The sequence below is a fragment of the Dermochelys coriacea genome, chromosome 21, assembly GCF_009764565.3.
Source record: "Dermochelys coriacea isolate rDerCor1 chromosome 21, rDerCor1.pri.v4, whole genome shotgun sequence".
Lineage (NCBI taxonomy): Eukaryota > Metazoa > Chordata > Testudines > Dermochelyidae > Dermochelys > Dermochelys coriacea.
In genome coordinates, this window is record NC_050088.1 from 14471242 (window position 1) to 14484145 (window position 12904).

General features: G+C 48.7%; 1 protein-coding gene across 1 annotated transcript in view; it reads right to left on the minus strand.

Annotated features, from left to right (window-relative positions):
• The window catches only part of LGR6 (leucine rich repeat containing G protein-coupled receptor 6), a 215234-nt gene that overhangs the window by 67074 nt on the left and 135256 nt on the right, over window positions 1-12904 (minus strand). The window lies entirely within an intron of this gene.

Below are 12904 nucleotides of genomic sequence, written 5' to 3' on the forward strand. Positions count from 1 at the left end.
TCTATCTATGAGAAATACATGCATCTCTCTTTGCAGGCCAGGATCATGGGGCAAAGTCTCACAAATTCTCACAGGGGAAAATATTTCCCATCCAGCTCTATGTGGGATCCAGGATGCTGAGAGAATGCTAAGACCGGGGCTGAATTCCACTGATGGCAAGGGCAGGAAATCCTGTGAGATGTTTCTGGCATTAGCAAGGCCTTCATGAATAGAACCTGAGCACTGCCTTTGATGCACACGGCTCACCTGAGCCCAACTCTCCTACCAAACATGTAGACAATTTCAGTTCACAGATTCCAAGGCCAGAAGGGACCATTATGATCATCTATTCTGACCTCCTGTGTAATGCAAGCCAATGCACCCAATGGTTCCTGCTTCCCAGTGCTTAATTTGTAATGAAAGAGGTGCTGGGGCTCAAGCAATTTTTTAATTTTCATAACTGACGTGAGAAGCCCACAGCTGCCGGGGCTATGAACTGCCAACCCTAGAGGTGCCGGGGCTCAGCCCTGGCACAAATTAAGCGCTGCTGCCTCTAGCCTATTAACTTCTGGATTAATTAGAGCATAGTTCATCTTGGGTATAAGAATCTACACAAAACAAAATCCAATCCTAGCTATTGTTCATGATTCTAGACCCCTGTATGGTCCAGAACCTCAGCCAGTGGAAACCAGCAGAGGTGCACTGATTTAATAGAGCAAGGCTGATTCACACCAGGGGAAGATTAAGCCCAACTTCTTTAAACTATCTGTAAAAGATCATAAACCAAAAAACCAACCATCCAAATAAATAACGGGAAAAGAAATTGCGGCCAACAGGGGCATCAGAAATCTTGTTCTCTAGCTCTCATTTAGCTGCTGGCATATGCTGGGTGCATGGTTCTTCAGAGGCTGTTGAAAAGGGGAGACATCCAGGCATGTTGAGAACCATGACATATTCCCAGCTCTCAAGACTCAAGTTGTACAGACGACAGTAATTGCTTAACAGCCGCTTTCTTGACCGGAACACTTGGGTGCCAGGCTCTCAAGCTGCAGCTTTGATCGATTCGTATCCTCTGGGGATCAGCACGGAGGGGGACCTGTAACACGCAGGGTTACAATAACTTAACTTGCAAGTGATGGACCAGAAGAAAATCCAGCAGATCTGCCTGAAACAGGGATCCAACTCAGTGAGGAGTCAGCGTTAGTCTCCCCACTGGTGTAGCATCCAGAAGGAACGCTGAGAGTTTACATTGGCATGCGGGTAGCATGCATCACTGTTGCTGTCTGCACTTTGAAATGGGCTCCCTCCCCTGTGAGCACAGGCACCCTGCTGAAAAGAGGCATGTTTTGTTGTTGAACATGTTTCTCTCCATCAGAAAAGCAACCAGGCGAGAGACAGCCTTGCATTTGCGGTGACTGCACTGCAGTCTGGGAAACTGGGAAGGCACATCAGGGGAAAATTACAGGAGCCACCTGCCTCCAATAAAGAACAAATAGCAATTCCCAACAGGGGGGTCTCTCGTCCCATTAAAAGCTCTCTAAACAGGCTGTAGCCCTGCACACTATTAAAACAGGATTTATTCCAAATTCTCCTTTTGGAAGTCTTCTGGCAAATTGTCTCATTTTCCTTTTCATTCTTATTTTCAAATAAGTTTTCTCGTGGGTGAAAGGAGCCCTAGAGAATGAAGTCCTGTGTCTAGCAACAAGCACGGCATAGACAGTAGCAAGCTTCCCCCGCCACTTGGAAGTCTCTGGGGAAGAGAGCAGCTTGGTCTTTCTGCCTATTAAGTGCAATGACTACAAACAAGGGGAAAGAATTAGTGCCAATGATTCCAGTCTGTTAAGAACCCTAGGATGCATCAACAGGGGAGTAGTGAGTAAGGAGGTGATTTTACGTTTGTCTATGGCCTTGGTGGGACCAATACAAGAATACTGTGTCCAATTCTGATGTCCACATTTTAAAAACAACATTGAAATTTTGGAAAGAGTGCAGAGAAGAGCCATAAAAATGATTTGTGGGCTGAAAAAAATGCTTTAGAGTAGGAAAGTTGAGAAATGCAATCCGCTTAGCTTATTAAAAAGATCAAGAGGTGACTTGATCACAGTGTGTAAGTGCCTTCACGGGGAGAAAATATGGGGTATGACAGGGTCTTAGATCAAGGGGAGAAAGGCAGAACAAGAATCAATGGTGATGGTGTCCCTAGCCTCTGCTTGCCAGATGCTGGGAATGGGAGACAGGGGTTGGATCACCTGATGATGCCCTGATCTGTTCATTCCCTCTGGGGGACCTGGCACTGGCCACTGTCGGAAGACAGGATACTGGGCTAGATGGACCTTTGGTCTGACTCAGTATGGCCGTTCTTATGTTCTCATCAATGTTTGGAAGTTAAGGCCAGACAAATTCAAATTAGAAACAAATTTTTAACAGTGAGGGTGATTAACCATTGGCACAAACTACTAAGGAAAGTGGTGGATTCTCCATCGCTTTCATTTCTAAATGTTTCAATGTTTCAACCAATATGACCAGCGTCATTTTCCACCAGTCAATTGTATTCCATTGCCTTGGATCAAATTCAACATCTGAAATGAGTTGGGATCTTGTCAGCGCACTGTGAACATCTCAGATGACGAAGGGGAGTGTCATGGCCAAAACCCAAAGTCCCAATGTGCCACAGATCAGTAGGGGTGCCTGGTCACAGGAACTGTGCAAATTCACCTGGACAACCCTGAGCAACTGGTAGCAGTGGTTAGACTCATTTGGAGATGAATAAAATCAGCTGGAATTGACAGCAGCGGGGGATTTCATAGAGTGCTATTAATCTCTTCTACGGCTACTAGAGACGCAAACTCACTTTTCTCCAGGCAACGTGCTCAGCCCTTAGAGAGAGAATCAGCTTTTGTGGACTAAAAGGCCAAGACATGGAGCCCAGATGCTCTAGGCAATATTTTTTCTTAATAATAAAGGTTCCAAGGTGTCTTATGAAACTGTGGCTCATTATCCCACTTTACAAATACAAAAACTGAGGCACATGGAGATTCATACCAATGCTACAGTCATTTTATCAGAAGACCCCAAGTTTGGGGATACCAGCTTGAGACATTGGGGGTCTGATATTCAGAGATGCCGAGTCCCTAAAGCTCCCACTGAAGTCAATTTGAGCTGGAGTGCTCAGCTTCCCCTGCCCCCCTGGAAATCAGGCCCTTGGTGTCTCAAGTTGGACTCCCAAACATAGAAGCCTTCTCTCTTGAGCATGAAGCAACCCTCCTTCACAGAGCGAAACCCCACTGGTAGTAATAGCGGAAGAGTGTATTTCCCCATGTGACCGACACAGAGAGCAGCTGATCCCTGACTTGACCCATCCCCCCCGGCATGACTTCCCAAAGCCTCTGGGGCCCTGAATATGCAGCATGTTCCTGGAGGGACTTCTGGACATTTAGGGGCAGGTGATACTGCCATTCCAGTTCCTCTTCCCCACTTTTGAGTGGCATCTGCCCCATTTTCATCCCTCCTATGCTGAAGAGCAGAGGGATTGAGTGAGAGCTCGCTCGATGCAAAGCACAGCGAGCTGGAAGGTCAACCCTTTGATACCAAGGGGATGGGCACCTGGGTCAGGCTGTTTGTCATGGAGTTGAGCACTCTTGGCCATGTGACAAGATAGGGCTCCGGGGGTCCTGGCATCACTCGTGCTGGTGTAGGTCTGCAGTAACGTCAGAGGAATTCCTCCGCTTGTGACTGAGCGCAAGGCGGCCCATGGTCTTTACCAAGCCAGCAGCACTGCAATGGAAGCACGCCCTTCAACCGGCTCCAAGGCCAGAGGGCAGCTCAAACTCCAGGGCCCAGTCACCTCTTAGCCACTCTGCTCAGGGTCATGCTGACACAAGGAAATGAAGCTGCAATCCCCAGCCATGGCATGGCAACAGAGCCCAGATCTCCCCACACAAATGCCGAAGGCTGACTGAACCCCAGACAACTGCATTTATTAGGCCTTTGAAAGAACAAAACACAGCTAAAACTGCTCTGCCTGGAGCGACAGGCTAGGTGCCACCATCTCAGCCTGGTCAATCCGCCTCCCCATCCCTTCCCGGGTAATTGCAGCCAGGGCTTGTCTGTGTCCTCCCATCTCTCTCCCTAGGGAAAGGCAGCAACTTAGATACTCCCGGCTTGGTTCGTGGGGAGAGTAAGAGAGGATGTCCACCAGGAAAAGCCATTCTCCTAAGCACTGCAGTACGTTCATGATGCCCCAAGGAGCGGGGGAGGCAGTGTGTCGTGGGAGTCCCTGGTGGTGGTGCATCCTGGAAGATGCAGTCCAGCCTGGGAGTTCAGCCCATAGAGGAGAATGGGGACATGACATAACTAAAGCTAGACATGAGAAGTAATTCTTCCACTCAGCACTGGTGAGGCTTCAGCTGGAGTTCTGTGTCCAGTTCTGGGCACCATGCTTCAGGAAAGATGTGAGCAAATTGGAGAAAGTCCAGAGGAGATCAACAAAGATGATTAAAGATCATAGAAAAGATGACAAAGCAAAATTGAAAAATCTGGGTTTGTTTAATCTGGAGAAGAGAAGACAGAGAGGACATGATAACAGTCTTTAAGTACATAAAAGGACGTTTTTAAAGAGGAAAGTGATATATTGTTCTCCTTAACTATGGAGGACAGGTTAGACTTCCTGTGAGGGTACATTAGTTAAGCACTGGAACAAGTTGCCTAGGGAGATTATGGAAACTCCATCACTGGAAGTTTCTAGGAACAGGTTAGACAAACACCTGTCAGGGATGGTCTAGATAATACTTAGTCCTGCCTCAGAGCAGGAGCCTGGACTAGATGACCTACCAAGGTCTCTTCCAGTCGAACATTTCTATCATAAACTAAAATTCCCATGATGCATGGTAGTAGCATATCCAAATTGAAATATTTCTGGTTTTAGCCCTTCTGGTTTTCAATGAAAAAAAAATGTATTTTGTCAAAATCCCAATTTTCAGCCAAAAACCATTTTTGATGGAAATTTTTTGACCAGCCCTACTCACAGATGCTAAGTGACATTCTGTCCCTGTCATGCTGGGTCAGACTCTGGAGGGAAAGTCTTAGTGTCCCATTCCCAGCCCCTTCAGGCCCCCTGCCCCCCATATCAAACAAACCAGCTCTCAATATCACTGCGCTAACACTCACAGCAAAGGAAGCTGCAGTTATCAAAGACAGCAAAGGGGAGCATGGTGCAGTGATTACATAGGGGCCTGCTTTCAAAACACTCTGCAATCCTTGTTACAAACCTGCACCAGAAATGGGAACAGGTCAGGGAATTCCTCAGTGTGGGGGTGTAATTTATAAGCAGAGGCTGAAGCCCTTAATTTATTCCAGATTGAGGCAGGTATATTTTGCTGTGGGTTCATCCCATCGTCACTGGATGATCAGCTGTGTCTTTCCCAAAGGCCCAAGGTATGCAGAGCAGGAAAGCACGTTGCTGCATCTGGGAAGGTCGTGTTCTCCTGACGAGGGGCATCTGTGAGCGTTAATCAGCCTATAAATGACAGCTTTTTCCCGGTACTCCTCCACATCGGCTCTTAGCTCCTCTCTCCTACAGGTGCTTATGTTAAATAACTCCCAGACTAGAAGGGTACTTTAGTTTATGGCAGCGGCTAGCCTCTCTTCTCCCTGCACGTGCAAGTTTGCACGTTCACACCTGGACAGACACATACACTCTGCATGGCGGTGGGAAAGTTTTATTGGCTGGTGGGCTGAGATTCTTTGCTGAGGTTTTGGAAAGCTTGTTAGCCTCGTCGGAGGCTGAGCGTGGAGCAAGGCAACTCACAGGTCAGGGCACAAGGGGAACATCAGATCTTCTGTGGGCTAAGTGCTGACACGGGGAAACTGAGCATGGCAGCAATTTGTGTGGCTGGTTCTGCGGAATGCTTGTGAGTCCCATAAAAATCCTGAATTATCTCCCACAATGTCGGGTTAGGCTCCTACACATGTCCCATACCCAGCCGTCTGCGGGAGGGTGCTCCTTTCTGTCTAGTAGTCAAGACCTCTTCTGTTTTCCCACCATAGTGAAGACTTTTTTCCCACCCAAGGTTTGGGATTCCCAGTATGAGAGCACCATGCTTCTGAGGTTGAGATAACAGTCCAAAAGGCAATTGAAGCCAAAGGGCATCACGAGTGGTTGAACTGATGACTGCAAGTGCCTTGGGATGACTACATTTGGTCCTATCCTGTGTGAAAACAAACTGATTATCTGACATTTCTCAAGCTATTTCTCCCCAATGTGCCTTTACCTTCCCTCTAAGCAGTTGAATATTTAATAAAAGTTTGTAAAGTGCATATTTCTATAAGGCTTCAGCAAACGCTTTTTCTTCTGAGAGCTAAGCAATTGCTAAGCTTTCCCTGAGTACCAAATGCTGATGATACTTTATTGCTGGCTACAAAACACATGAATACGGTAGCACTCCATTTTATGTCCCATAACCAAGCCTGTAACTACTGCATGTACATACAGGGGTTCTGGGCTACTTGGCAATTACACTTTAACTTATTAATCAACACCAACCAATAAATTGCCAACTAATTTGCAGATATAAGTTTCCATTAAGAAGACAAATAACATGTAAGCCCCCAGTTAATGTAAGGGACACTTCCCAGTATGAAATTACAAAGGCATCCGTTTGTCATATAATTAGAGATTGTAGAGTGTTTACTGTTTCTCAGTGCCTGTGAAATAAATGTATTCCATCTGGAATGGAGCAGTCATTGGAAGCAGTATCATTTTCCTAGACTGTTCAATATACTGTAAATTATGTCTTTATATTCCAGTGGCACAGCAAAAAGAATCTAGAAAGTACCAAGTAGTGTGACAGGGTCAGGCCAGATGGCTATAAGAGAGTAATAGAAGGCAGATATATTAGCCCCAGGTTAAGTAGGTCCCTTTTCCCTGGGTAAGGTAACAGGGAAGGTTCCAGAACAATCAGGAACCTTCTGGAGACAATTAAGACACACTGCTTAGAACACCTGCAGTCAATCAAGAAGCTGCTAGAATCAATTAAGGAAGACTAATCAGGGCACCTGGGTTTTAAAAAGAAGTTCACTTCAGTTTGTGGTGTGCGTGTGAGGAGCTGGGAGCAAGACGCACTAGGAGCTGAGAGTGAGAACGCGGACTGTTGGTGGACCGAGGTGTACAAGCATTATCGGACACCAGGAGGAAGGTCCTATGATGAGGATAAAGAAGGTGTTGGGAGGAGGCCATGGGAAAGTAGCCCAGGGAGTTGTAGCTGTCGCACAGCTGTTCCAGGAGGCTCTCTAGACAGCTGCATTCCACAGGGCCCTGGGCTGGAACCTGGAGTAGAGGGCGGGCCCGGGTTCCCCCCAAATCCTCCGAACTCTTGGTCAGACACAGGAGTCGTCGACCTGGACTGTGGGTTCAGAAAAATGACGAAGCGGAGGGCTGCCGTGAAGCCCCAAGGCGAGCAAATCCACCAATAAGCTCAAGACCCACCAAGGTGGAGCATGAACTTTGTCACAACTGGTGTTAGAAGTGGGATCTGGTGTCCACAGTGCGGCGGAAGGAGGAAGGTGTTTGGAAGGGAAAAAAAAAGGAAGAGGGTCTATTTTTATTTTTTTCACCACAATGGAGGAGGTCGTGCGGGCACTGATACAAGCCACGGCTGCCCAGCAGGAGGCTACTCATGTCCAGGCAGCCACCCAACAGGAGGCAGTGCGGCTGCAGCAAGAGACTAATCGCCTGCTGATGGACCAGGCTGTTCAAGACCAGGCTATGTTGCAGGAACTGGTAAACCAGGTAAAGGCCCTTACAGAGTGAACCGTGGCCATGATGGGACGCAGATCACATCGGCCAGCAATTGGCTGCAGAAAATGATGCAGGAAGATGATGTAGAGGCATTCCTCTATGGTATGCGGGAGGCTTGGCCCCAAGAACAGTGGTCTGGCCTCTTCGCTCCATTCCTGTGTGGGGAGGCCCAGAAGGCCTACTATGATTTGCCTGAAGAGGCTGTGGCAGACTACCCCCATCTGAAAGCAGAGATCCTGGCCAGATCTGGGATAACGACCGCAGTGGGGGCCCAGCGATATCATGAGTGGAGGTACCAGGAAAACAAAACCCTGTGGTCCCAATTATATGACCTCATCCATCTCGCACGAAAGTGGTTACGAACTGAGTCCCAGAGTCTGGAGGAGATACTAGAGGTTCTGGTCATTGACCGATACATGAGAGGACTACCACCAGACCTTCGCGCCTGGGTGAGCCAGAATGAACCCTCCACCTACGATGAGGTTGTCACGCTGGTAGAAAAGAAAAGGATGGCAAGAGAGCTGACCCGATCAGTTAAGGAAGAAGCACTCTGGGTTAAACTAGCAGCACCAAGCCCTAGAGCTCGGGTGACTGGGCCACCAGGAGAACCCAGGTGGAAAAAGAGAGGGGCTGAAGGCCCACCAGAAGCCACAAAGAGTCGGAGCACTGAGGGGGAAGAGGATCATGATGTTAGACTACCCAAACCAAGAGACCGGGGAATGCCTAGGGCTCCATACAGATGTTACGCCTGCGGGGAGTGGGGACACATAGCTGCACAGTGTCCCAATGCCGAGGAGCCTATGCAGTGTAACCTGGGGAACTGGGCAGACCCATGCTCCCTAATCCACCTTGTGGGGGTTTCACTAACCCCACATATGTACACCAGACCAGTGAAGCTAAATGGGGTAGAAACCACAGCCCTGGTTGATTCGGGGAGAGCTATCACGCTTGTCTCGGGGAAGCTCGTGAAGCATAGTCAGCTGCTGTGGGCTAAGCGTACGGGGATAACATGCGTCCATGGGACAGTTGGTTATTACCCAACCATCCCAGTAAAAATCGAGATTCAGGGGAACACTACTGAGGTAGCAGCAGGGGTAGTCCCTAAACTCCCATACCCAGTGCTCATAGGAAGGGACTTCCCAGGGTTTGAAGACTTACGCCCGGTAGGGGGATTGGAGAAAGGGGGAAGCCCTGGAAGTAGTGAGGCATCCACAGTAGATTGTCAACCCCCAACCTTCTCTGAAATATCCCCAGATTTGTTCTCCCCTCCCAGACAGGGTAGAAAGATGAAAAGGGAAAGGAGGACAGCTAAGGCCTTGGGAACCTGAATACTGGCCCAAAGCCAGAGGGTCGCTCTCGTAGGTAGGCAGACCTGAGCAGCTGAAAAGGAGACCACCCAGGAGGGAGAAGCACCCGAGTCTGACCCTCACCCTAACACCTCTGAACCAGGAGAGGCAACAGAGACTGGCCCCTAGATCTCGGGCACATTAGCCTCGGGAGAGGAAATTTTGGATGGGACCAGGCTGAAGACCCAAGGTACGACAACATTAGGAAGGAGGGAACCAAAATAGATGGGGTCCCCGTGGAAGGGAAAACCCAGGGACCAGGACCCTACACTTCATAATGAAAAAGAATCTCTTATACCGGGTTGCACCAGTACAGGGGCAGAAGGTACAGCAGATCCTAGTAGCGCAAAAACACCAGAATGCTGTATTATGACTGGCCCATAGTCATCTTTTTGGGGGGCATTTGGGGGTAGAGAAGACCCTGGCACGGGTCCTGCGACGATTCTTCTGGACCGGAGTACATGAAGAAGTGCGGAGGTACTGTGCGTCCTGCCCAGAGTGTCAGCTACACAGTTCCTGTCCCCACTTGAGGGAACCTTTAGTACCCCTTCCCATCATAAAGGTCCCCTTCGAGCGAATAGCCATGGACCTAGTGGGACCCCTGGAGAAGACAGCCCGGGGCCACCAATATATACTTGTCATTCTGGATTATGCTACTCGCTACCCAGAAGCTGTCCCCCCGCGAAACACAGCATCTAAAACTATAGCTAAAGAGTTGGTGGGGATCTTTGCCCAAGTAGGGCTACCAAAGGAGATATTAACAGACCCATTTATGTCGAAGCTAATGAAGGACCTGTGTACACTGCTCCATATACATACCCTGAGAACTTCAGTCTATCATCCGCAGACCGATGGGCTGGTAGAAAGGTTTAACTGAACCCTCAAGGCAATGATAAGGAAAGTGGTAAGTTGGGACAGGAAGGTTTGGGACACCCTACTACCCTACCTTATGTTCGCCATCTGGGAGGTACCTCAGGCCTCAACTGGGTTTTCCCCCTTTGAATTATTATACGGACGCCGCCCCCGTGGTATACTAGATATTGCAAAACAAATCTGGGAAGAGGAACCCAGTGAAGGGAGGAATATCACTGACCACATGTTGGAGATGCGAGAATGGAGAGCCTGGGTCACCCCTATTGATCGGGAACATTTGGAAAAGGCGCAGGAGGCCAGCGAACCCATTACAATCGCCAGGCAAAAGTCCGACAGTCCCAACCAGGGGATCGAGTGATGGTGTTGGTACCCGCGGCAGAAAGCAAGCTTCTGGCCCAATGGCAGGGGCCCTATGAGGTGGTTGAATCTGTGGGGGAAGTAACCTACAAGGTATGGCAGCCAGGACGCCGGAAACAAGAACAAATTTATCACATTAACCTCTTAAAGCCTTGGCACCAACGAGAGGCATGTGTAGTGGCCCAAGAGACCCCGGTCCAGGGAAATAAGATGCAGGAGCAGATCAGGATATCCACTGATCTGACACCAAACCAGAAGAAGGAGGTAACTGAGATGATAACCGGTACCAGGACGTCTTTTCAACCTAACCAGGCTGGACCACCAAAACATATCACCACATTATCACAGACCCTGGGGCAAAGGAAACTTTAAGGCCCTATCGGGTCCCAGCAGCAAAAAGGGAGGAGATCAAGGCAGAGGTAAAAAGGATGTTGGAGCTGGGAGTCATCGAAGAGTCCCACAGTCAGTGGTCAAGCCTGATTGTGTTGGTGCCCAAACCCAATGGCACCACTAGATTTTGTAATGACTTTCGCCGGCTGAATGAGATATCCAAATTTGATGCATACCCCATATCGATGAGTTAGTTGACCACCTGGGCAATGCCCAATTTTTGACCACCCTTGATTTAACAAAGGGATACTGGCAGATTCCCCTCGCCAAAGATGTGAAAGAAAAGACGGCATTCTCTACCCCAGAGGGTCTGTTTCAATATACTGTTCTTCCTTTTGGACTGCATGGGGCACCTGCCACCTTCCAGTGTCTTATGGAGAAGCTCCTACGGCCCCATACCAGTTATGCAGCAGCATACCTGGATGATGTGATTATTCACACCCCCGACTGGGAAACTCACTTAGGAAAGGTGGAAGCGGTTCTGGACACGCTAAGACGGGCTGGCCTTACAGCCAACCCAACCAAGTGTGCTATAGGTCTAGCCGAGGCTAAATACCTTGGCTATATTGTAGGAAGGGGCATGATCAAGCCCCAACTAAACAAACTAGAGGCTATCCAAAATTGGCCCCGGCCGAATCGGAAAAAGCAAGTCTGGGCATTCCTAGGTGTGGTGGGGTACGCCCGATGATTTATTCCCCATTTTGCTACCAGAGTGAGTCCCCGGACATACCTGATAAAAGGGGTCCAGACATGGCAAAGTGGACAGATGCCACAGAGAAAGCATTCATAGATCTACGGACAGCCCTCTGCAGTAACTGCATGCTTATAGCCCCAGACTTCAACAAAGAATTCCTTTTACAAACAGATGCATCTGAAGTAGGATTAGGAGCTTTCCTATCGCAGATGGTCGGAGATGAAGAACACCCAATCCTCTACGTCAGCAGGAAACTCCTCCTGAGACAGCAGAAGTATGCCGTGGTTGAAAGAGAGTGCCTAGCTGTGAAATGGGCCATGGAAACACTACGTTATTACCTTCTGGGACGACGGTTTACCCTTGTGACCTCCAGTGGATGCAGCGAAATAAAGAGAAGAACGCAAGGGTGACCAGATGTTTCCTGTCCCTACAACCTTTCCAATTCACCATACAACACCAGACTGGAAGCCACTATGGCAATGCAGATGGCTTGTCACGAGTACACTGCCTGACATCCCAAGTTGCCCAACCCCGAAGTCTTGAGCGGGGGGATATGTGACAGGGTCGGGCCAGATGGCTATAGGAGAGTGATAGAAGGCAGATATATTAGCCCCAGGCTAAGTAGGTCCCTTTTCCCTGGGTAAGATAACAGGGAAGTTTCCAGAACAATCAGGAACCTTCTGGAGACAATTAAAACACACTGATTAGAACACCTGCAGTCAATCAAGAAGCTGCTAGAATCAATTAAGGCAGGCTAATCAGGGCACCTGGGTTTTAAAAAGAAGCTCACTTCAGTTTGTGGTGTGCGTGTGATGAGCTGGGAGCAAGAGGCACTAGGAGCTGAGAGTGAGAATGCGGACTGTTGGAGGACTGAGGAGTACAAGCATTGTCAGAAACCAGGAGGAAGGTCCTAAGGATAAAGGTGGAGGATAAAGAAGGTGTTGGGAGGAGGCCATGGGGAGGTAGCCCAGGGAGTTGTAGCTGTCACACAGCTGTTCCAGGAGGCTCTCTAGACAGCTGCATTCCACAGGGCCCTGGGCTGGAACCCGGAGTAGAGGGCGGACCCGGGTTCCCCCCAAATCCTCCCAACTCCTGGTCAGACACAGAAGGAGTCAACCTGGACTGTGGGTTCACAAAAACGGCCAAGCTGAGGGCTGCCATGAAGCTCCTAGGTGAGCAAATCCACCACTAAGCGCAAGACCCACCAAGGTAGAACAGGAACTTTGTCACAGTAGGTTTACAATTATTACAAAGAATAGTAGCCCCATAGCCACTGGTCATTTTATCTCTCTCACACACACAGTGCTGAGGTCAGAACTGTTGTACTTCACCTTCCAAACCCAGAGTGGTTAGGAAAGTTTTTGGTCAAAGTTTCTTTCCAACAAAAAAGGACTTTTGGACAAAAAACCAAAAAGTTTTGCAGAAACTTTGGTAGACAGGTCCCACTTTTTTTTAAAATGAAAAGCCAGA